This window comes from Lactuca serriola, chromosome 8, assembly GCF_051521515.1.
Source record: "Lactuca serriola cultivar US96UC23 chromosome 8, Lser_US96UC23_V15, whole genome shotgun sequence".
Lineage (NCBI taxonomy): Eukaryota > Viridiplantae > Streptophyta > Magnoliopsida > Asterales > Asteraceae > Lactuca > Lactuca serriola.
This window is the reverse complement of record NC_136415.1, coordinates 55,069,902-55,092,374: the sequence shown is the minus strand read 5'-3', so window position 1 is coordinate 55,092,374 and position 22,473 is coordinate 55,069,902.

Here is a 22,473-nt window from a genome sequence, read left to right as displayed (position 1 = left end):
TCTGATCACGACACCGATCTCGAGTGGTGTCAGCATGCATTTCCTCCTGCTACCACTGAGGCCCTAACTGTCCATTCAGACGAGCACATGGCTGACGGCTTACGCTACGCTGTCGTTCAAGTGTCATCTTATTTGGTCGCTATCGTTGAACGTGTCTCCAAAATGGAGACCCTCCAATATGATTCTGACAGGAGGGGCATTGAATGCAAAGAGCTGAAAGCCCAGGTGGCGAAGTTAGAAGCCGACAAGAGCAGCTTGGAGGCTACACAGGAGGCGGCGTTGCTCGAGAGGTCAAGTTTGGCGGGTCAAGTGGCGATGCTGGAGGAAGAGGTGGGGCGCCTAAACGGTCGTGTGGCAGCCCTAACTTTGGAGAACGCCGGTCTGAGCGGGCGGATGGCAGAACTGTAGGTTGTCTTGGTTGCTGAGAGCACCACAAGGGGAGCACTGGAAAAGGATATTTCTTGGATCCTTAGTGACGGGCTCAGCCAGGTGGTAGACAGGGTAATCGAGAGCCCCCAGTTTCTCCAGGGTTTGGTTCAGATGCGGGTGGCTTGCGTGGCGGCGGGGCTAGAGAAGGGAAAGAGGGTTGCTAAGGAGCTGGTCATCGCCGAAGAGTTTATCCCTGAGGTTGAGGTGGATCTGGCCACCAAGTTTCATGAGATGGAAGATGCCCTGACTGCTTTTACTGAAATAGACTTTGTTGGCTATCTTTGCATGGGTGATCTGGAGATGGTCGGGCTTCGTGACCTTTGCCGAGATGTTCAGAGCGATGGATCGGGCCCTGGCCCAAGCTCTTCCCATGGTGATGTAACACCCTCGCCCACAAGTAGCATTGTTTATTTGATTTTTTGTGACGTAATATCAGTGAACAATGTTTCTATTTCTTGTTTTGTCGTTTTTTGTCTTTGTTGCCCTCAGGGGTAGCCTGAAAGTCTGGGAGTCCGACAACCTGACAATTTCTACTTTATATTCATGGGTATGAATGTTTGTTGTTACCACACATATTCTCTTGTTTGGCTGCTTCATGTATGGTTTATGTTGGCCATCACATGGTATTTACGCTGGGTTTGCTTGCACCCCTCTTTGAGTTCTGTCATTAGTGAACTTATTATGCTTTAACATAGTCGGTCTTTGAGAAATTGCTTCTAGTTTGTTGCTTAAATACCCTAGGTGTAGCCAAGATCGTCATCTTGAGGCTCACCCGATTATGCTTATTTGTTTTATTGGTGGAAGGTTATGATCATTCTACACACATGTCACATGTTCTTTTGTATGTTTACTATGATGCAAATAATAAACATGTTTTAGGAAGAAGGCTATGAGCCTTCTACATGTAAACTCCCTGATTGACTCCTTGTAACAATTTCACTCATGTGACGTTGGATGACCGGTCCTTGTTGTCACATGGTAAATGTACATAGTCTCTTTGTTTTGTTTTTCAAGCTTGAAAATAAGGAGCATCTGAATTGCGCTTTCTTTTTACTATAGTTTTGTTTTAGAGTGTAATTAGATTGAAAGTAGTAAAGTAATTTTTTCGGATTACATTTACATGTTAAAACTAATACACAATGCCTTTGCTAGAATTGATTCTACCTTTAACACTCGTTTTAAGAGTAAAAGTGACACAGGCTCTACGCATTCCACGTTCTTGGAATGACACACTCGTTTTAAGAGTAAAAGTGACACAGGCTCTGTGCATTCCACATTCCACGATTTTGTATGGTCCTTCCCACGTGACACTGAGTTTCCCCAATGGTTCAGCATGGCTAGACTCGTTCTTTCTTAGCACCCATTCTCCGACTTTGAAGTTCTTGACCCGGACTTGGTGGTTGCTATAATTCTTGGTTCGTGATTTGTATAGTGTATGTCACACTTGTGTCACCTCACGTTTTTCATCGAACATGTCCAGGTCCTGTCGTCGCCCTTCTTCATTGGCTGCTTCCTCAAAACTATTCGTTCGCAAGGAGCCTGCCACTATTTCCAGGGGGAGGACAGCTTATGTCTCATAAGTTAGGCTAGATGGGGTTTCTCCTGTACTTGACCTTGTTGTGGTACGATATGACCACAACATGGTCGGAGTTCATCCACCTAGGCAGACTTTGATCTGAGTAACTTTTTTTTAATCCATTGACGATGGTTTTGTTTGATATCTCAGTATGTCTGTTGGCCTGAGGATGCGCTACTGATGTGAACAGGCGATGGATTCTCTTGTCTTTGCACCACTCCTGGAAGGGACTTCCTTCAAATTGAGTGTCGTTGTCACTTATGAGGATCTTAGGGGTTCCAAAATGGGCCAAAATGTTCTTGGTCATAAATTTTATCATTTGCTTGCCAGTGACGGTGGCTAGTGATTCTGTCTCTATCCATTTGGTAAAATAATCCACGGCCACCAGTAAAAACTTCATGCCCCTGGTGCCGGTGGGAAAGGTCCCACTATATCAATCCCCCATTGGTGGAAAGGCCACGGGCTGTTGATGCTTGTTAATGGCATAGCCGGTTGGTTTTGGAAAGGAGCGAATGCTTGGCACTCTTTGCATTTCTTTGTTAGGGTTGCGACGTCGTTGTACACGTCCGGCCAATATACTCCTAGGAAGAGTATTTTTCCTATGAGTGCGCGAGCACCTTCGTGTGCTGTTGCGTCCCCATAATGGCTTTCTTCGAGTAATGTCTTCCACCCTATTTTAGAGATGCACTTGAGCCATGGGCTTAATTATCCTTGTAACGCCCGTAGATCCGGGATAGTCAATTTAGAGACGATAAGCATCAAAAATGACTTTTTGATGGAAGATTATTTAGAAGGAGTAATCTTAACTAAGTTGTAATATATGTTACAATGATTCCGTACTTATAAAGAACGCCGAAATCCGAGTTATAACAAAGAAGTTATGATATGTCGAAGTTTCGCGATAGAACCGGCACGACACAGCGCGATGTAAATAGTGAATTTACGTTAGAGCGATATTTGGCCTTAGTGATCTAAATGAAAGTCTTAGAATACGTTAAATTGAGAGCGTTCATAAAAAGAACGTCTAAATCTGACTTCATATGAGGAAGTTATGATTTTTCGAAGTTTCAGCATTAGCAGTATGCAGCCCAAAACTCAAGATTAAGGTCGAGTGATATTTAGCCAAAAATTTCTAAATGATAATTGAAGATCTCATCAATAGTAGTCCATTGATAAAAAGACAGACGAAAACGGAGTTCAGATGAAGGAGTTATGAATTTCGAATGGAGTTTTCATGTCCCGGCCTACGAAAAATAATATATTAATAATATATTTTCATGTCCCCCCCCCCCCCCCCCGAAGCCCCGGTATCATCCCGAGACCCGAAGCGAGTCCCGAAGCCCGAAGATCCCGTGAAGAAAAGAGTTTCCAAGCCGAAGCTCTTCCTGCGAGGAGCCCGGTTTTTGTGAAGATCTTCCAGATCTACCGAAGAATACTACTTCTGCAAGCCATAGTGCTGTCCGATCATCTTCTGATCAAGTGAGTGTGTGTTCACTTTCTTCTAACACATAAATATTAATCATTTGCTATGAAATACGTGCTATGTGTTTATATATTGTTGTTTATTTGAGATGTTGGTGGAATGCATGAACTATATAGGTTTTAATGAGTTAAACTATATATGTATTTTGTAACTACAAATATGTTGGGTAGGACATGGGTAGATGAGATCCGTGAGTATGGATCAGATCAAGAGATTAGTTTAGATCTGTGAGTAGGGATCAGATCAAGAGGCTAGTTTTAGATCCGTGAGTATGGATTAGACCAAGAGGGTAGTTTTAGATCCAGGAGTATGGATCAGGTAAAGAGATAAAACTTGTTATTAGTTCGGGAGTATGGATTAAGACTAAGTTAATTGTCCCTAGTCCGGGAGTATGGATTGGGCACGGTTATTGATCCGGGAGTATGGATCAGATCAGGATTAAGGTATAGTTAATTGTCCCTATTTCGGGAGTATGGATTGGGTACAATTATTGATCCGGGAGTATGGATCAGGTAGTTTTAGATCCGAGAGTAAGGATCAGGTGAAAAGGTTAGTTTTAGATCAGTGAGTAGGGATCAGGTAAAGAGGAAAATTTTAGATACGAGAGTTTAGATCGTGTTGTTGTGAGGATCGATGGGGTGGGATAAGAGTTGCTTGTATATAGTGAAATTATATATATATATATATATATATATATATATATATATATATATATATATATATATATATATATATATGATATAACATTGTGGGTTGAAAACCCTATATGCTCACCAGGCTCCCAAGCCTGACCCACTTAGTTTTCTTTGTATTACAGGTAATGACACAAGAGTATAAGTTGGTGGACTTGACGAGAGATTTTGGATAATAGACCAGTAGTTGTAAATAACTACTGTAAGGTCAAATTGTTCTATTTATGCTTTTGGTCTGTATTGAACATAACATCCCGAGGTTTTGTTACATAATGAAAATACATTTCTTTAAAGAAATGCTTTGATAAATTCTTATCATATTTTGTTTTGGGAACAAATTCCGCAACCGTTTTCTTTAAACGGTTACTCTGATTTATAAAAAAAAAAAAAGCATAAACAAATCGGTCTTTTCTGACCATGAAATTGGGGATGTCACAATCCTCTTCGGTAAAGTTGATTGTATCTGATTGCAAAATGTGGTGCTCTGATTTTGACTTTGCTCGCCTCCTATGGGTAGTCCGGAAGCACGCCATGGCATAGGTAGTCGACAAAGGGTTTGGTCCATTCTGGAGGGGCCGATATTGTATTGACCTTTTGATTATCGATACTTCTTTCTGGGAGTTCTTCAACCAACACTTTCTTTGTGAGATGGTCATATGAAGTAGAAGCCAGCTTGTTGAGAGCGTCCGCCCTTGCATTTTTTCCCTGGGAAATTTGTTTTATTGGAAAACATTTGAACGTGCTGGATATGTTATGGACTGCATCTAGATATTTTTGCATCCTTGGGTCCTTTACCTCGTACGTCCCATTTATTTGGTTTGTGACAAGTAGCGAATCATTGAGATCCGCTAGTTGTTTCGCACCAACCTCCTTGGCTAGCCTCATACCTGCTAAGAACGCTTCATACTTTGCCTCGTTGTTCGATGCCTAGAAATTGAATCGCAATGCGTAAGTAATTTCTTCAACCGTGGGGCTTTGTAGGACCAGGCCTGCGCCTGAACCTTTCTTGTTTGCTGCTCCATCGGTGTACAGCTTCCAGAGTTCTTTGCTAGCTTCAGGCTCGAGTGGGTCAATGGAGATCATCGTTGGTACTCCTTTAATGGTATCTGGAATTTCGACCAGAAAGTCTATAAGGGACTGGGCCTTGATGCTAGACTGGGGGTGATAATGGATATCATGTTCGCCTAACTCTATGGCCCACTTGGCTAGGCGCCCGGATTTTTCCGGCCTTAGCAACACTTGCTTTATTAGGTAACTGGTTAAAACGTCCACCTTGTGGGTTTGAAAATACCTCCGTAGTCCCCTGGAGGCGTATACCAGGGCGAGGACTAGTTTTTCCAAGGACGGAAAATTGACCTCTGGTTCTTGTAGGGACCCGCTAACAAAATGGATGGCAACCTGCTTGCTTTCCCTCTCCACTGTTAACACAGAGGAGATAGCTTCTTCGGAAGCGACTAGATACATTTGTAGTGTTTCCCCTGGCAGCGGGCAGGCGAGAGCCGATAGTTGGTGTAGGGTGTCTTTGAGTTGTTGCAATGCCACATCCGATTTTTCTGTCCACTTGAACTGTTTTTTTTTGTCTATGCACCCTTAAAGTGTTTGGTACAGAGGGAGCACTTTTTCTATGGATATGGCGATGAATCTTCCCAATGTCGTCAATCTACCGTTGATCTCCTGCATACCCTTGAGGTTGCGAGGAGTTTTCGACTCGAGGAACTCCTGGATCTTGGTGGGATTGAACAAAATTCCTTCCTTGGATATCTGGTACCCAAGGAATTTCCCTTCCTCAACTCCGAAAGTGCACTTAGTTGGGTTTACCTTCATCTTCGCTTTGGCTATCGTCTAGAAAGTTTCTTCCACGTCGCGGAGTAGTGTTTCTTCATTGCGGCTCTTAATTACCATGTCATCGACATAGACTTCGATGTTCTTACCAATTTGATCGGTGAATACTTTGTCCATGTGCCTTTGGTAAGTAGCACCTGCGTTTTTTAGTCCAAACGACATTTTCTAGTAGCAGAAGGTCCCCTTTTCGGTGTGGAAGGCAGTTTTTGCTTCATCCTCTCGTTTCATTTGTACTTGATGGTAACCCTTGTACGCGTAGAGGAAACATTTGAGCTGAAAGCCTTCGAGCAATTGGACCTTCTAATCAATCTTCGAGAGAGGATAACAATCTTTTAGGCAGGATTTGTTAAGGTCCGAGTAATCAATGCACATTCTACATGACCCATTGGCTTTCTTTACCATGACAGGATTTGTTATCCATGTTGGGAAAATTCCCTCCCTAAGTATGTCGGCGTTTACAAGATCGGCCATTTCTGCATTTATTGCCTTGTTCCGTTCTGCCGCCTGGCCTCGTTTTTTTTTTAACCGGATTGCTTTCGGATGTGATTTTAGGGTTGTGTTCTATAACCTATTGATAAACGCTTGTCAGATCTGTTGGTTTCCAGACGAAAACGGTGGAGTATTGCTTTAGGAGTACTACCAGTCGTGCACTGGTCTCGTCTGATAGGTGAGTGCCGATTCACACAAGTTGTTTCTGGGTACTCCATGTTTATCTAGTGTTATTCGGTGGAACATCCCTCCTTGGATTTCTTTGGTGCGCATACAAGCTTTGGGGTGGCTATGATCTGGTGGCAATGTTGTGCCTTGGTGTTTGTAGCGAGGACCGTCGCTGATCCCTGGCGTGTGCAAAATTTAACGATGCTTTGTATCGTCGATGGTACGAGGTGCAATAAGGAGATTGTTGATCGTTCGAGCAGAATATTGTGTTTTGCTGGGTACCAGATCACAGAGAATTCGATCATTCTTGTGATTCGGTCCTTGTCGTCGTGACTGACCAATGTTATGGGTAGCCGAATAGTGCCCAATGGCCACAAGCTGTGGCCGATGAATCCTACCAATGGTCCACCGGTTGGGGGCTGTAGCCCCTCCTTCCACGCATCTGGTAGTTGCCAGAAACAATGCTCATAGAGTATATCGGAGCAACTACCATTGTTAATGAATACCCGGTGGACTTTCGTGTTGCGAATGAATCCAAATATAAGGAGTGGGTCTCACAGATCCCAGTTCGACGGTCTGGGATCGTTGCTCGAGAAGCTAATGTTAAGTAGGTTTCTCGAGAGTTCCTCAGTCTCGTCTTCTACGTAGTGAGGCGTTCTCCTCTTACGAGAGTTAGAGATGGTGATTACTTTTTTGCCGTCATATGGATTTTTCTGCAACAGATCGGGATGTGATATCGCCATCTGAGGCAGTAGAACATCTGACAACAGTTGTCGAAAACTGCTATGGAGTACTAGTTCTGCTATTTCTTTCGTAATCGGTGGGATCTGTGCCATTAGCACCTGTACTAGTTCTACATCTACGACTGGGCCATGGCCGAAGTCCTAACGAGATAACGTCTCGTTTATGATATCCTTTACATCTAACGAGACCATTCATGGTAACGTTAACATCCACCAAAACAACCAACCTTAAAACAATGCTTTTCAAGTTCAACAACAGCAAGCACATCACCCAAATCAACCCAATTACCAACAACCTCTAATGTAGCAACACCTAATGTACCCAAACCAACAACCCCATACAACCAATATCCTAACTACTAACCTTATCCACCACAAATGTACAATCACCAACAATACCCATACCTACCTTACCAATAACACCCCAATTACATGCAACAATATCCCAATAACGCCAATCCACCCAATCCCCCTCAAGAGTTGACACTTCGACAAATGATGGATACGGATGTTACTTGCACACCTCTTGGTATTGTTTATCCCGTAAACTGCCGAGGGGTTGAATTAAAGTCAAGTTTCATACATCAACTCACCAAGTTCCATGGTTTGGATAGAGAAGATCCTCAAAGGCATTTGAAGTCCTTTCATATGATATGTGTTAGCATGTTGGCCGAACATGTGACATTGGAGGATTTCAAGCTAGCCGACTTCCTCTCACCTTGGAAGATAAAGCTAGAGAGTGGTTATTCAACTTACCACCAAGATCTATTCACACATGGGAAGGGTTACTCAAAGCCTTCAATAGAAAGTTCTATCCCATTTCTTGAATATCAAGTCAAAGGAGTGACATTTTGGGGATTCATCACGGGGAGAATGAGACATTTCATGATTTTTGGGTGTAGTGATTTATAGAACATGGTTTGACATGCGGAATTAAAGATTGCACAACGAACATGGAGATTTCGGTGTTTAATAGATGTATTGAATATGTATGGTGTTACACAAAAAAGGACATCGATCTACATCTACATAAATAACACACACTTACACACTCACTTTTACACCTCTCAAGCACACCTTTACATGTGGAATAAACCCACCTTATATAGAGGTGTTTACATGTCTCTCTCTCACTCTCTATCTCACGAGTCATAAGGCTAATACACCACATGCAAGTGGGTCTACAAAAGTCAACCCATTTACAAAGTCATACATGGATAACTTTGCACCCAACATTCTCCCCCTCAAAGTTAGGAATGGATGACCCACTTCAAATCTTCCAAAATCAAGCAACTATGTGATCCGAGCCTCAAAGGTGACACATGTCAAAAAGAACTTCAATCTTCAATTCTTCCATGATTCTTAAATTTGGGCTTTAGGATGTGAGACCATACAAACCGAGCATCAACGAATGATCACGAGCTTCTCAAACTCCAAATTGATCACCAAAAGTTGAGCATAAAAGCACACCCCAAAAATCTTCAATAAAACCAAACCCATTTCGAAAATAAATCACTTCCGAACTTCCAATTGCATCATTTCCTAAGCTTCAAAAATTCAAGATCACTTCGGTCTTCAAATCCGCGTAATAACAAAAATTCAGGTTCGAATTTCCATATAAATTTCTCCCCCTTTTTATAATCGAAATTTAATTATAAAACCTTCAAGGAAAAAGAACGTGCCCTATTCGGAATTTTTTGTGTCAAAACTCCCTCTTAACATGTGGCATAAACTTTGTGCTTCAATCCACAAAATCCAAAAAATATTTAATTTTTAGCTTCGTTCACGGATCACCTTCGAAGATGGACTCCAAATCTTCGTTAATACGTCTCAGTTCCAAAATTCGTTCTTACACTTCTTCCAAAATCATCGACCATTTACTTTGTTACCCAAACCAAACTTTCACCTTCGATTCCAAACCCAGTTCCAAAAACCTTCGAAAACATCAACCCACAAAACTGATTTCGCTCTCAAGTATACCACCAACCCGCGATAAACAGATTCGTTCTTCGCTTTCAATCACCGTCGACAACATACAAGAAAATACCAACTATCGACTTTGACTCAGTAAAATACTTGATTTCGAATCCCAATGACTTCTAGCTCATTACATCGATGATCAATTAGATACCCACAAACCTCCGAACGTTCAATCATTCTCAAAACGAGTCCAAGAACAAAAGATATAGATCGATTCAATTTCAAATTTTTACCGATCGACACTGACTTCAACTATTTTCGATTCGTGTTTGACTTCCAAATACATTCAAAATCAATCTTACAATCATCGACTTCAAAGCAATCAAAAACGAATTCAGACTAATCATCAATCCTCACGCAATCAACTTTCAATTTACTGAACCAACAATCGAAAAATCGATTTTGACTTTTTATGTTTGACTCCAAACAATTGACAATCAAACAACAGTTGAAATCAACACTAAAATTGACTCATCGACTTTCGACCATGAACAACAAATCATATTTGACTTGATTCAAATAAAGAACAGATTGAATATACGATTTAATGAACGACACGATGAGAAAAATGTGTGAAATAAAATTCGTGAAGCAATTTTGGTGAAAGATATCTTGAATCATCTTTTCCAACCTTTTATCCACTGGATTTCGAACTGTGGGTGATGATGAAAAGTAGACAGATCTATGAAAATGGATCACAAATTTGTGCTTATGAACAGTAACTGGACTGGACTCGAAATTTGAATACAAAATGATTAGAAAACAAGATTTTGCTTGATCTATGAAACAGAATAGATTGGATCTTCAATTGGGCTTGAAATAAATTCGATCCAACCAAGAAAAAATGATCAAAAATTTAAAACGCAATACAGGAATTCAATGAAATTAAGAGGGATCATAGAGAGAGACTCACCAATAATGCTCCAATTGTGACAAATTTAGCCAAACCGAGAATCGTTCTTCAAAAAATCACGTTGATCTTTGAAGACCCGCTCTGATACCAATTGTAGAAGTGATAATTGAGTATGAAACAAATCAGAGTTAATCAAATGCAGTTTGAACACGAGAAGTAAATATAATCTAGTTTCAGCTCTATTACTTTCGATGAACACATAGTACAAAACGATAGTAAAAATGGTGAACTCTTACAATCACTCTTTGACTCTTCCTATCCACTCTATGTTCATCCCCTATTTATAGGAGATTGGAAGTACAAAAAATACTAAGGCTTAGACGTTAAGCTTCGAACATAATACACATTAGCAAATACATAGCAAACATACGAAGAGTACAAATCAACAGACTTCGACTGATTAAAACATATTTCGAACCTACAAAAAGTGGTATGGATTGTCTTAAAGTGTTAAGGACTTGTGGATAAAGTTTGAGCTTTATGAGAGAGGGTTTCATTTACTTTCTTTGATGCTACAAAATCTTAACATGCATAGAGCGTGTTACACTCTCCATTTTCTTCAAGACTTAAAGTTTTATTTGCTTGCATTTTGCTCTCTTGAGTTCATATTGGTTAAGAACTTCAAGCTTAAGAGTTTTAAGAATTCTACACAAGACTAACATCTTACATCAAGTTGAGTTCTTGTTGGTGTGTAACACCCCATTTATTAAATTAATTAATTAATTAATTAATATGAATAGTAGCCCTAAAATCCATAATTTTTAGTGGGGTGTTGGCTTTCGGGAGCCAAAGGTTACAATTTTAGAAGTCGAGGGTTAAAGTGTAAGTTTCGGATTAGTTTCGTAAATATTTTTGAAGGCAGTGACTAATAAGTGAATTGTTGGGACTCAAATTGAAGAGATTTTGGAAGTTTAGGGGCTGGATGGTAACATATGGACTTCATTTGAGTACAATTTGTAGAAGAGGGGCTGATTGGTAAATTTCGAACTTTATTTGAAAGGGATTTCAGAAGATGGGGTTTAAAGGGTAAATATTGGAGTGAATTGGAAATGATTTAAGAAGGGAGGGACCATAGTTGTTGTTATAGAAATATCTTTGAAGGAACCGGGTATTTAAACCATGTAAACCCTAACCCTAATGCATAACCACAGCCGCCACCTTCACCTCGCACTCCCTCCGACACCGCCACCTTATGCCCCATCATTTCCTCTGCCACCGCATAGCCACTATGAAGACATAAATCGATGTGCCTTTCCGTTGAAGACGTGAGCCACCACCGCCAATCGTGGATGTCGACGAGACGTGGCACTACCATATCTTCCTTGCTCACAAATTCCATCACCACTTCAGTCGCCGGACGATACACCCGCTATCGCCATGTTGTTTCAAACCACCAACGAAGCGGTGAAATGAATGGATCGACCGCCGACTGTCACGGGTTGTCGTTCCACCGCCCTTCTCTCCGGTTGTCATGCGCCACGGCAAGGGTGGAGGTGGTTAGATGAATTTTCGGCGTGCACTCGTGTGTGTTGACCTGTTACCGAGCAGAAGACCAAGAAAAATTGTCGGTGGTGGCTGTCATCGTAAAATCGATGTCCCTGTCGCCTCTCCGTGGTTCCGCCGTTGCCAACCGCCACCAGGTGGGTGGCTGTGTTGCTATTCTGAGCATAGAGTGTGGGTGTGTGTTATTTCAGTGATGCAGAGTTGGGTTTGTGTGGCTGGAAAAACAAGAAAGCCACGGTGGTGGATGCCACCCTGCGCCACCGCCGGCCATCACTAGGGTGGCTATGTGTGTGTGTTTATTTTTCAATTAAAGCATTGTAATTGTAATTAGCAAAAATAATAATGAAAAGAACCATAACCACCACCGTGAGTCGTCATTGACCACCACTACCCAAGGTAGTAGTGGGTGGTGCCCGACTAGTGAAATCCTAATGGGCCTAGTGAAACCCTAATTGACCTAATTATTGGGCTATGATTGTGTGGGAAACCCTAATTAGGGTTTAGAAAACCCTAATATTGGATTTGTGGCCTTGGACTTATTGGGACCCATAGTTGCGCCATTAGAATGGAATTGTGAATTACACCCAATCACACCATATGATTTATCTAGTAGAGTGATGGACTTAATGGATTAAGTCCTTAATGGGTTAAGTGATAAACACTTAACCCAAATTGTCATTTTATGTGAAACCCTAATTTCACTTGGGCTTTGAGTTGGGCCTTCTTATTGGGCTTTGGTGATTGGGATAGTAATGGACCATCCAAGAGCAAGCAAATGGACTAGAATAATTTAATGGACTTAGGGTAAGGCCCATGTAAGGGGTTTGGGCCCAATTTGGAAAATTGGGCCATAGATGGGTCATAGTTTGGGCCTTGATGATTATGAGATTTTGGGCCATCAGAATGTCAAGTGTTGGACCAAGAATAAATGTTTGGGCCTTAAGGAAATACCATGTAGAGGTTTGGGCCGAATTTGGAAAATTGGGCTATAGTTGGGCCTTGGTTCATTATTAGACTTTTGGGCCTTTGGATTGAGCTTTAGGCTTGAGTCGAGCTAAGTTAAGGGTAAAGTAGTCTGTTACCCCAAGCATGGATTTATGGATATGTGTTGGAACCTAATTATTAATTGGGTGTTATTTTGATGTTGATAGATTCGAGAATCTGTCATCCAGCAGCTAGGGTTTTTTCAGCAGGACTTTAGCAGTGTGAGGTGAGTTTTCCTCCAGTAGGCACGGGTCGAAGGCACCAATGCCGACCCGTTTATGTATGTTAGTATATGTGGGTCTTAGGTCCGATGTCGGGTTAGCTCGATGCAACTTATATGTTCCGGACTTCGGTCCGATACCGGGGCGGTCCCGCGAAGCGTTTATGTATGCTTGATGTCTTTGTGATTCTTGCATGGTATGTTTTATGTGTTCCGAGCTTCGGTCCAATGCCAGGGCATGCCCGATGAATTTTTATATGCTTATGATATGTGTTTATGTTATATGATATGTTGTATGTATGCCGAACTTTGGTCCGATGCCGGGGCAATCCCGATGTCGGGCGGGTCCCGATGCAGTGGGCTAGGCCCAAGTTATGCTTATGTTAGGTGTTTATGTTATTTGCATTATTGATGTGTTTATATGTATGCCGGATTTCGGCCCGATGTAGCGGGTAAGGCCCAGTGTATGGTATGTGGTAGTATGGGGAGACTCACTAAGCTTCGTGCATACAATTTTAATTTTTGGTTTTAGGTACCTAGGTTTTCAAAAGAAGAGCTCGGAAAGATTACAGTGCACACACCATTTGTTTAGCCTAGGATGTTTATACTCTTATATATTTTGACAGCTGTTATGATATTTTTAGATACACTATTTATGCTTTTTATATGATGATGATATTTATGGTTTTATTACTGATTTAAAAACAAAAATTTTGGTTTCTATTTTTGGGATGTTTCATGGTGTCTCAAAGGTTCCACATTGTCCATCAACTTCCAAACCCTCCCTCGAGGATTTAAAGTCTACAAAGATTTTTATACTCTTCTACCTCATTGGTGATTGTTTTATTTCTAAAAATTGCAAGAAGATCTAGGGTTGGTTATAACATGTTTATAATTGTTTAAAAATACTCAATTCTTTCGGTCCTAAAATCTTATTTTTTAAACTAATTTTTGAATAAAAATCCAATAGATATTACATATAAAATCATATTATAGTTTTTGATTAGTAGAATATTGTTTACATTTTTTTAAAGTAGTATTAGGATGTTATTATATATATATATATATATATATATATATATATATATATATATATATATATATATATATATATATATATATATATTATGATTAACTTATTTTGAGGATATAGTTATTAATAAACGGTCGAAGGTTTTCCTATTACTGAAAATAGTAATATTATATAAAACTTTAGACTAACAAGATAACATGTTAGGTTTTTTTCAGTGTTGCAGAAATCGGTCTTGGCGGCCGATTAATCGTTTGGCGCCCACGAACCGATTACAATTAGGGTGTTTGGCGAAAATTGGTCAAAATCGGTCAAACTCGGGCTTGACAGTCCTTGGCAACCTTGGCGATCCTCGGCGGTCACAGGCGGGAAATATTTAAAAATTTCAAAAAAAAATATAATTTTCAAATATAACACAAAATTTTCAAAATTTTAAATATTTAAGCTTTCAAATTTTAAAATATTATACTAAAATTTTTAAAATTTCAAAATTTTAAAATTTAAAATTTCCAAATACTTAATTTTTTAGGAAATATTAATTTTTTAAATAATTTTATTAATAATTTAGGGTCCCCGATTAATCGTCGATTAATCCCTGCCGAGTCTGATTAATCGCTTATCGCTAGTTGACCGACAAACGATTTTTACAACCTTGGTTTTTATAATAACTGCAAAATTTTCATCATCACAAAGTCTAAGAGTAATACATTTATTATATTAAAATTATATAGAAGACCACAAATGTTATTAACTATTATTCAAATTCTTCTCAAAACAGCTTTAAACCTTTAAGTTTAAAGGATAACTTTTTTTCAACAGTAATAATAATATATATTAAACTACTTCTAAATTATTTCACCTATGCCCACAATGGAACTGAACCTCAACCTCAAGGAGGGAGAGCAACACCGAATACCACTGGGCTAGAAGCCGTTTGGTAACAAATATAACTACAAATACAACAAAGTTGACTCTCTTCGGGATAATGTCCACATTTTCCTACGCCACCTGGGTGTTTTTGAAGACATTTTTGTTGACAAACATCTGGAGTACAATTGAATTGAACCAGCACATCTGTACATACATAACGGACTACATCTCCGTTGATCATCGGAATTCCAACTAAAAATGGAAAACACATTAATAAAACAAATATAATATTATGGAAAATAAAAATATATATATGAATTACATGAATGTTTTAAATCCATAGTCAAATTATAATATTCTTTAGATGATATTTTTTCACCATAAGATCTATTAAAATAGTTGGGTAGTACGAGTCACGAGTTTTACACCACCATGATATGTTTTAAAGCCAAAATGGTTTTTTTGTTTGTTATATATATATATATATATATATATATATATATATATATATATATATATATATATATATATATATATATATATATATATATATATATGAACTTCCTTACATATGTATATATGAACTTCCTTACATATGTTTTATCAAATTAGAGTAATACTTTATAACATAATTATCGAGAGAATTAAATTGACAAACCTGCAACGACACCAATAAGAAATAATAAGTATGTAATAATCTTGGCCATTTTCATGTGTGTAGTATCACTGACTGGATAATTTATAAATGTTTTTGGTGTGTGGACATGTTCTTATAAATAGACCAAATATATAGGACGTTTCATTTTTTTTTCTTATAGTTAATGCACTATTAAAATCTTATAAATGAAACTAATTAATGCATACAAATCATAATGAAATAAATAGCTTTTAGTTCTACCATATAATATGAACATATTTAATTCTTAAAAGGATACCGTTGTTTAAATTATTAACGTTCTAAAAATATCATTGATTTAATAAGAAAAAGTAATTTCATAAAATTTAAATTGTGTCCAGAAAATCTTATAAAACAAGTAACATATCAAATGACATTTTATTTTGAATTTTACTAGTTTTAGTTTAATGTTATTTGTAAGTGTTGATTCAATTATTATTTCTATAGAATGTTGGTAATGATAAAACTAAAAGTTTATTTTTATTATGTTTGGAAATAGACCATGTATATATTTTATTTTATTACAATTATTACAATAAAAAAAATCTAATAAATAAACTCAATTAATGCATTAAATTTCTAAATATAATATATTGACCAAGTATATATATATTTTCTTACAATCAATACAACATAGAAATCCAATAAATGGACCCCATTAATTATATGGCAATATTATAAGTTAGATCCATATTGTTTGTAAAAAAAAAAAAAAAGACTTTGGTTTACAATGTTTTAGAGATATATTATTGAGACTTTGGTTTAGAATGTTTTAGAGTTGCATTATTGGTCAAAATAAATATTTTGTTAAATTTTGTGCTAAGTTATTTTAAAACATTTAAAATGTCGAATTTTCCTTTTTAATATTATTTTATACTTATTAATTATTTTTCTTTTTTCTGGTTTATAAGAAAATAAGAAAAATAATAAGTTATTATAATAAAAATATTTTTTTATCTTTTAAATTGAAACTAATATTTTAAATAAATAAATAAAAGAATCTAATGATCTTTAATGTTTAAAATTTTGAAATTAAAAGGTAAATTTATTGATGAAATTGATATCTATTTATTACTATATTTATTACAATTGTTACATTAAAATATTATGTGGAATTAAAAATAAATAAATTGATGAACTTATAAAACTACATGTGAAAATAAATTAATTCAAAATAACTAGAAAATGACGTTTGGCAAATAAAATGAGAGTATGACAGGTGGAGGTGGTTAGATGAATTTCCGGCGTGCACTCGCGTGTGTTGACTTGTTACCGGGCAGAAGACCAAGAAAAACCGTCGCCACCATCGTGAGGTGGTGGCTGTCATCGCAAAATCGATGTCGCTGCCGCCTCTCCGTGGTTCTGACGTCGCCAACCGCCACCATGTGGGTGGCTGTGTTACTATTCCAAGTATAGAGTGTGGGTGTGTGTTATTTCATTGATGTAGAGTTGGGTTTGTGTGGCTTGAAAACCAAGAAAGCCATCGCCATCACCGTGAGGTGGTGGTTGCCACCATGTGCCACCGCCGACCACCACTAGGGTGGCTGTGTGTGTTTATGTTAGTTAGTGTGTGTGTGTTTATTTTTGGATTAAAGCATTATAATTGTAATTAGCAAAAAGAATAATGAAAAGAACCATAACCACCACAGTGAGGTGGCCGCCGTCGCCGTGAGCCGCCATTGACCACCACTACCCGAGGTAGTAGTGGGTGGTGCCCGACTAGTGAAACCCTACTTGACCTAATGAAACTCTAATGGGCTTCAAGATTTATTTTTGGGCCTATTGGGCTATAATTGTGTGGGAAACCCTAATTAGGGTTTAGAAAACCCTAATATTGGATTTGTGGCCTTGGACTTATTGGGACCCACAATTGGGCCATTGGAATGGAATTGTGAATTACACACAATCACACCATATGATTTATCTAGTAGAGTGATGGACTTAATGGATTAAGTACTTAATGGGTTAAGTAAGAAACACTTAACCTTAATTGTTATTTTATGTGAAAAGCTAATTTCACTTGGGCTTTGAGTTGGGCCTTCCTATTGGGCTTTGGTGATTGGGATAGTAATTAACCATCCAAGAGAAAGCAAATGGACTAGAATAATTTAATGGACTTAGGGTAAGGCCCATGTAAGGGGTTTGGGCCCAATTTGGAAAATTGGGCCATAGATGGGCTATAGTTTAGGCCTTGATGATTATGAGATTTTGGGCCATCAGAATGTCAAGTGTTGGACCAAGAATAAATGTTTGCACCTTAAGGCAAGACCATGCAGAAGTTTGTGCCCAATTTGGAAAATTGGGCCATAGTTGGGCCTTGGTTCATTATTAGACTTTTGGGCCTTTGGATTGAGCCTTGGGCTTGAGTCAAGCTAAGTTAGGGGTAAAGTAGTCTTTTACCCCAAGAATGGATTTATGGATATGTGTTGGAACACAATTATTAATTGGGTGTTATTTTGATGTTGATATATTCGAGAATCTGTCATCCAACAGCTAGGGTTTTGTTAGCAGGTCTTCAGCAGTGTGAGGTGAGTTTTCCTCCAGTTTGCACAGGTCGAAGGCACCAATGTCGGTCCGTTTATGTATGTTAGTATATGTCGGGATTAGGTCCGATGTCGGGGTTAGCCCGATGCAGCTTATATGTTCCGGACGTCGTTCCGATGTCGGGGCGGTCCCAAGAAGCGTTTATATATGCTTGATGTCTTTGTGAATCTTGCATGGTATGTTTTATCTGTTCCGGGCTTCGGTCCGATGCCGAGGCAAGCCCGATGAATGTTTATATGCTTATGATATGTGTTTATGTTATAACATATGTTGTATGTATGTCGGACTTTGGTCCGATGCTGGGACAAGCCCGATGTCGGGCGGGGCCCGATGCCCGATGCGGTCGAATGTCGAGCGGGGCCCGATGTCGGGTAAGCCGATGTCGGGCGGGTCCCGATGCAGTGGGCTAGGCCCAAGTTATGCTCATGTTAGGCATTTTTGTTATTTGCATTATTGATGTGTTTATATGTATGCCGAATTTCGGTCCTTTGTCGTGCAGGGCCCGATGTAGCGGGCAAGGTACAATGTATGGTATGTGGTAGTATGGCGAGACTCACTAAGCTTCGTGCTTACAGTTTTCAATTTTGGTTTCAAGTACCTCGGTTTTCAAAAGAAGAGCTCGGGAAGATTGCAGTGCACACACCATTTGTTTAGCATGGGATGTTTATACTCTGATATATTTTGACGGCTGTTATGATACTTTGAGATACACTATTTATGCTTTTTATATGATGATGATATTTATGGTTTTATTACTGATTTAAAAACGAAATTTTTGGTTTCTATTTTTGGGATGTTTCATGGTGTCTCAAAGGTTCCACATTGTCCATCGACTTTCAAACCTTCCATCGAGGATTCAAAGTCTACAAAGATTGTTATACTCTTCTTCCTCTTTGGTGATTGTTTTATTTCTAAACATTGCAAGAAGATCTATGGTTGTTTATAACTTGTTTATAATTGTTTAAACACACTCAATTCCTTCGGTCCTAAAATCTTATTTTTTAAACTAATTTTTGAATAAAAATCCAATAGATATTGCATATAAAATCATATTATAGTTTTTGATCAGTAGAATATTGTTTACATTTTTTTTAAAGTAGTATTACGATGTTATTACATATACGTATTATGATTAAATTATTTTGAGGATATAGTTATTAATAAAAGGTCGAAGGTTTTCCTATTACTGAAAATATTAATATTATATAAAACTTTAGACTAACAGGATAACATGTTAGGTTTTTACCAGTGTTGCAGAAATTGGTCATGGCAGCCGATTAATTGTTTGGCGGCCTCGAACCGATTACAATTAGGGTGTTTGGCGGAAATTGGTCAAAATCGGTCAAACTCGGGCTTGGCGGTCCTCGGCGGTCATAGGCGGGAAATATTAATTTTTTAAATAATTTTATTAATAATTTAGGATCCCCGATTAATCGCCGATTAATCCCCGCCGAGTCTGATTAACCGCTTATCGCTAGTCGACCGTCGAACGATTTTTACAACCTTGGTTTTTATAATAACTTGCAAAATTTTCATCATCACAAAAGTCTAAGAGTAATACATTTATTATATTAAAAATATATAGAAGACCACAAATTTTATTAAGTATTATTCCAATTATTCTCAAAACAGCTTTAAACCTTTAAGTTAAAAGATAATTTTTTTTAATGGTAAATAAAAATGTATATTAAACTACTTCTAAATTATTTCACCTATGCCCATAATGGGACTTGAACCTCAACCTCATGGAGAGAGAACAACACCGAATACCGCTGGGCTAGAAACGGTTTGGTAACAAAGATAACTACAAATACAATAAAGTGGACTCTCTGGGGGATAATGTCCACATTTTCCTACACCACCTGGGTGTTTTTAAGACATTTTTGTCGACAATCATCTGGAGTACAATTGAATGGAACTAGCATATCTGTACATATATAAGTGACTCCATTTCCGTTGATCATCCCAATTCCAACTACAAATGGAAAACACATTAATAAAACAAATATAATATTATGGAAAATAAAAATTAATATGAATTACATGAATGTTTTAAATCTATAGTCAAATTATAATATTCTTTAGATGATATTTTTTTCACCATAAGATCTATTAAAATAGTTGGGTAGTAGTCACAAGTATTACACGACATGATATGTTTAAAGCCAAAATGTTTTTTTGTTTGATATATATATATATATATATATATATATATATATATATATATATATATATATATATATATATATGAACTTCCTTACATATGTTTTATCAAATTAGAGTAATACTTTACAACATAATTATCAAGAGAATTGAATTGACAAACCTGCAACGACACCAATAAGGAATAATAAATATGTAATAATCTTAGCCATTTTTATGTGTGTAAAATCACTCACGGTCACTTCATTGGATAATTTATAAATGTTGGTGTGTGGACATGTTCATATAAATAGACCTAATATATAGTACGTTTCATTTTTTTCTTATAGTTAATGCACTATTAAAATCTTATAAATTGACCTAATTTGTAACATCTGAAATTTCGGGTATGATAGTTCGTGTTTCAATTTTGAGGATTTAGGAGGGACTCGACGAGTCAAAGGTCTGACACGCCGAGTCACGTTGACTTGATCACGTTGATTTAATGAGGGGACTCGACGAGTCCAAGTATGGACTCATCGAGCAGGTACTGGGTAGAGAAAACCCTAAGTTCCGGGGTTGGAGCCTATTTAAATGAACTTATGACCTTTGATGCGCCTGATATCTCCTATGAGAAACCCTAAATCGCCATTGGAGCCATGGGAGAGTTCTTAGGACGAAATCAAGTAATGTGGTGGGTTTTATGGAAGGAAAAGAGCATGATCCAAGCAAGGAACGAGATAGGGGCTGTGGATCTAACATTTCTTTGCATGGGACTGTTGTAGGAGGTATGATGTTGCATCCTTTTCACCTATTTTTGGTTAGACCTCAAGATCTTGGGAGTTTTAGGGTTTAACTCCCCTTCTATTGTGATTATGAGCTAAGTGAGACATGATCTGAGGTGGGAAACCTCAGATATGAACCTTGAGAGGTCCAGAGAGTCCCACTCTTTCAACTTTATTCTGTTCCATTGGATTTGTGAACCTAGGTTACCATTTTAGAAGCTATTTCACCAAATAAGACCCTATGAGTGGTGCATGAGCTTAAATATTGGACCTTTACATGATTATTGGGTGTTAGAAGGTCAGATCTACAAGTTAGAGAAACATATCTGACCTCAGAAGATCGTTTGAGTGTTGTCATGGAGGAAACTCGCCGAGTCCATAAGAGGACTCGACGAGTCGAGTCAGGTTGCCCGACGATTCGTAACCAGTGGTGACCCGTCAAGTGAAAGGTTAACTCGAAGAGTTGCGTGAGACCTTAGGAGGATTCATAGGACACGCATGGACTCGCCGAGCCACCCGAGTGCACTCGACGAGTCTGGTCAAAGTTTGACCGTCGACTAGAGTTGACTTCAGCTGGCCTTACGGTTTTGGTCAAACTGATTCAAGAGAGGTCAGGGAGGGGTAGAATGGTCTTCTACCCATTCTATAGAGATGAGGAAAAGAGAAAGTATTGATTAGAGATGTTATCATTTTGATAGGAGGATGCTAGGTCGGGTTATCGAGCACGAGAGTTTATCCGACTTCATTCAAGGTGAGTCTTCTCACTATACTTTACCTAGAGTGGTAATTAGAGTTATGTGACAAAGTTTCTTGTATGCTATTTATATGATGTGATACACTTGATTATTTCTATGTGATTTATGTTATGTGTGTTTCAGAGTTTACAGAGTTAGGACCAGAAGGTCCACAGAGTTAGGACCAGAGGGTCCACAGAGTTAGGACCAGAAGGTCCACAAAGTTAGGACCAGAAGGTCCACAGAGTTATAGCCTCGGGTGGCTAATATGTGTTGTATGTGGTATTTTGGGGAACTCATTAAGCTTCGTGCTTACCGTGTTATGTGTTATGTGTTTTAGGTTTTCTCACTATCTCGGGACGACACCGGCTTGATTGTACACACCAGAGAAAGAATTATGTTTCGAGGATCCTAGATTATTAAGTAATTAACAAGGGATTGTGTTTTTTAAAGCAATAAACAAGTTTTTATGAAATGTGATATGAAGGTTATATGATTTTAAGTGCAAATTTTGTTTGGAAATTTACTTTGTTAATGTGTAAGCTTGTTGGATGAACATCGACAAGAGGTTAATTGAAGGGCCAATTTAGTTAACCACTACAAGTCTTACTTAACCCGAATCAATAATTTAGGAAACCCGTTAATTTAGATAACTGGCCATTGCTTGAAT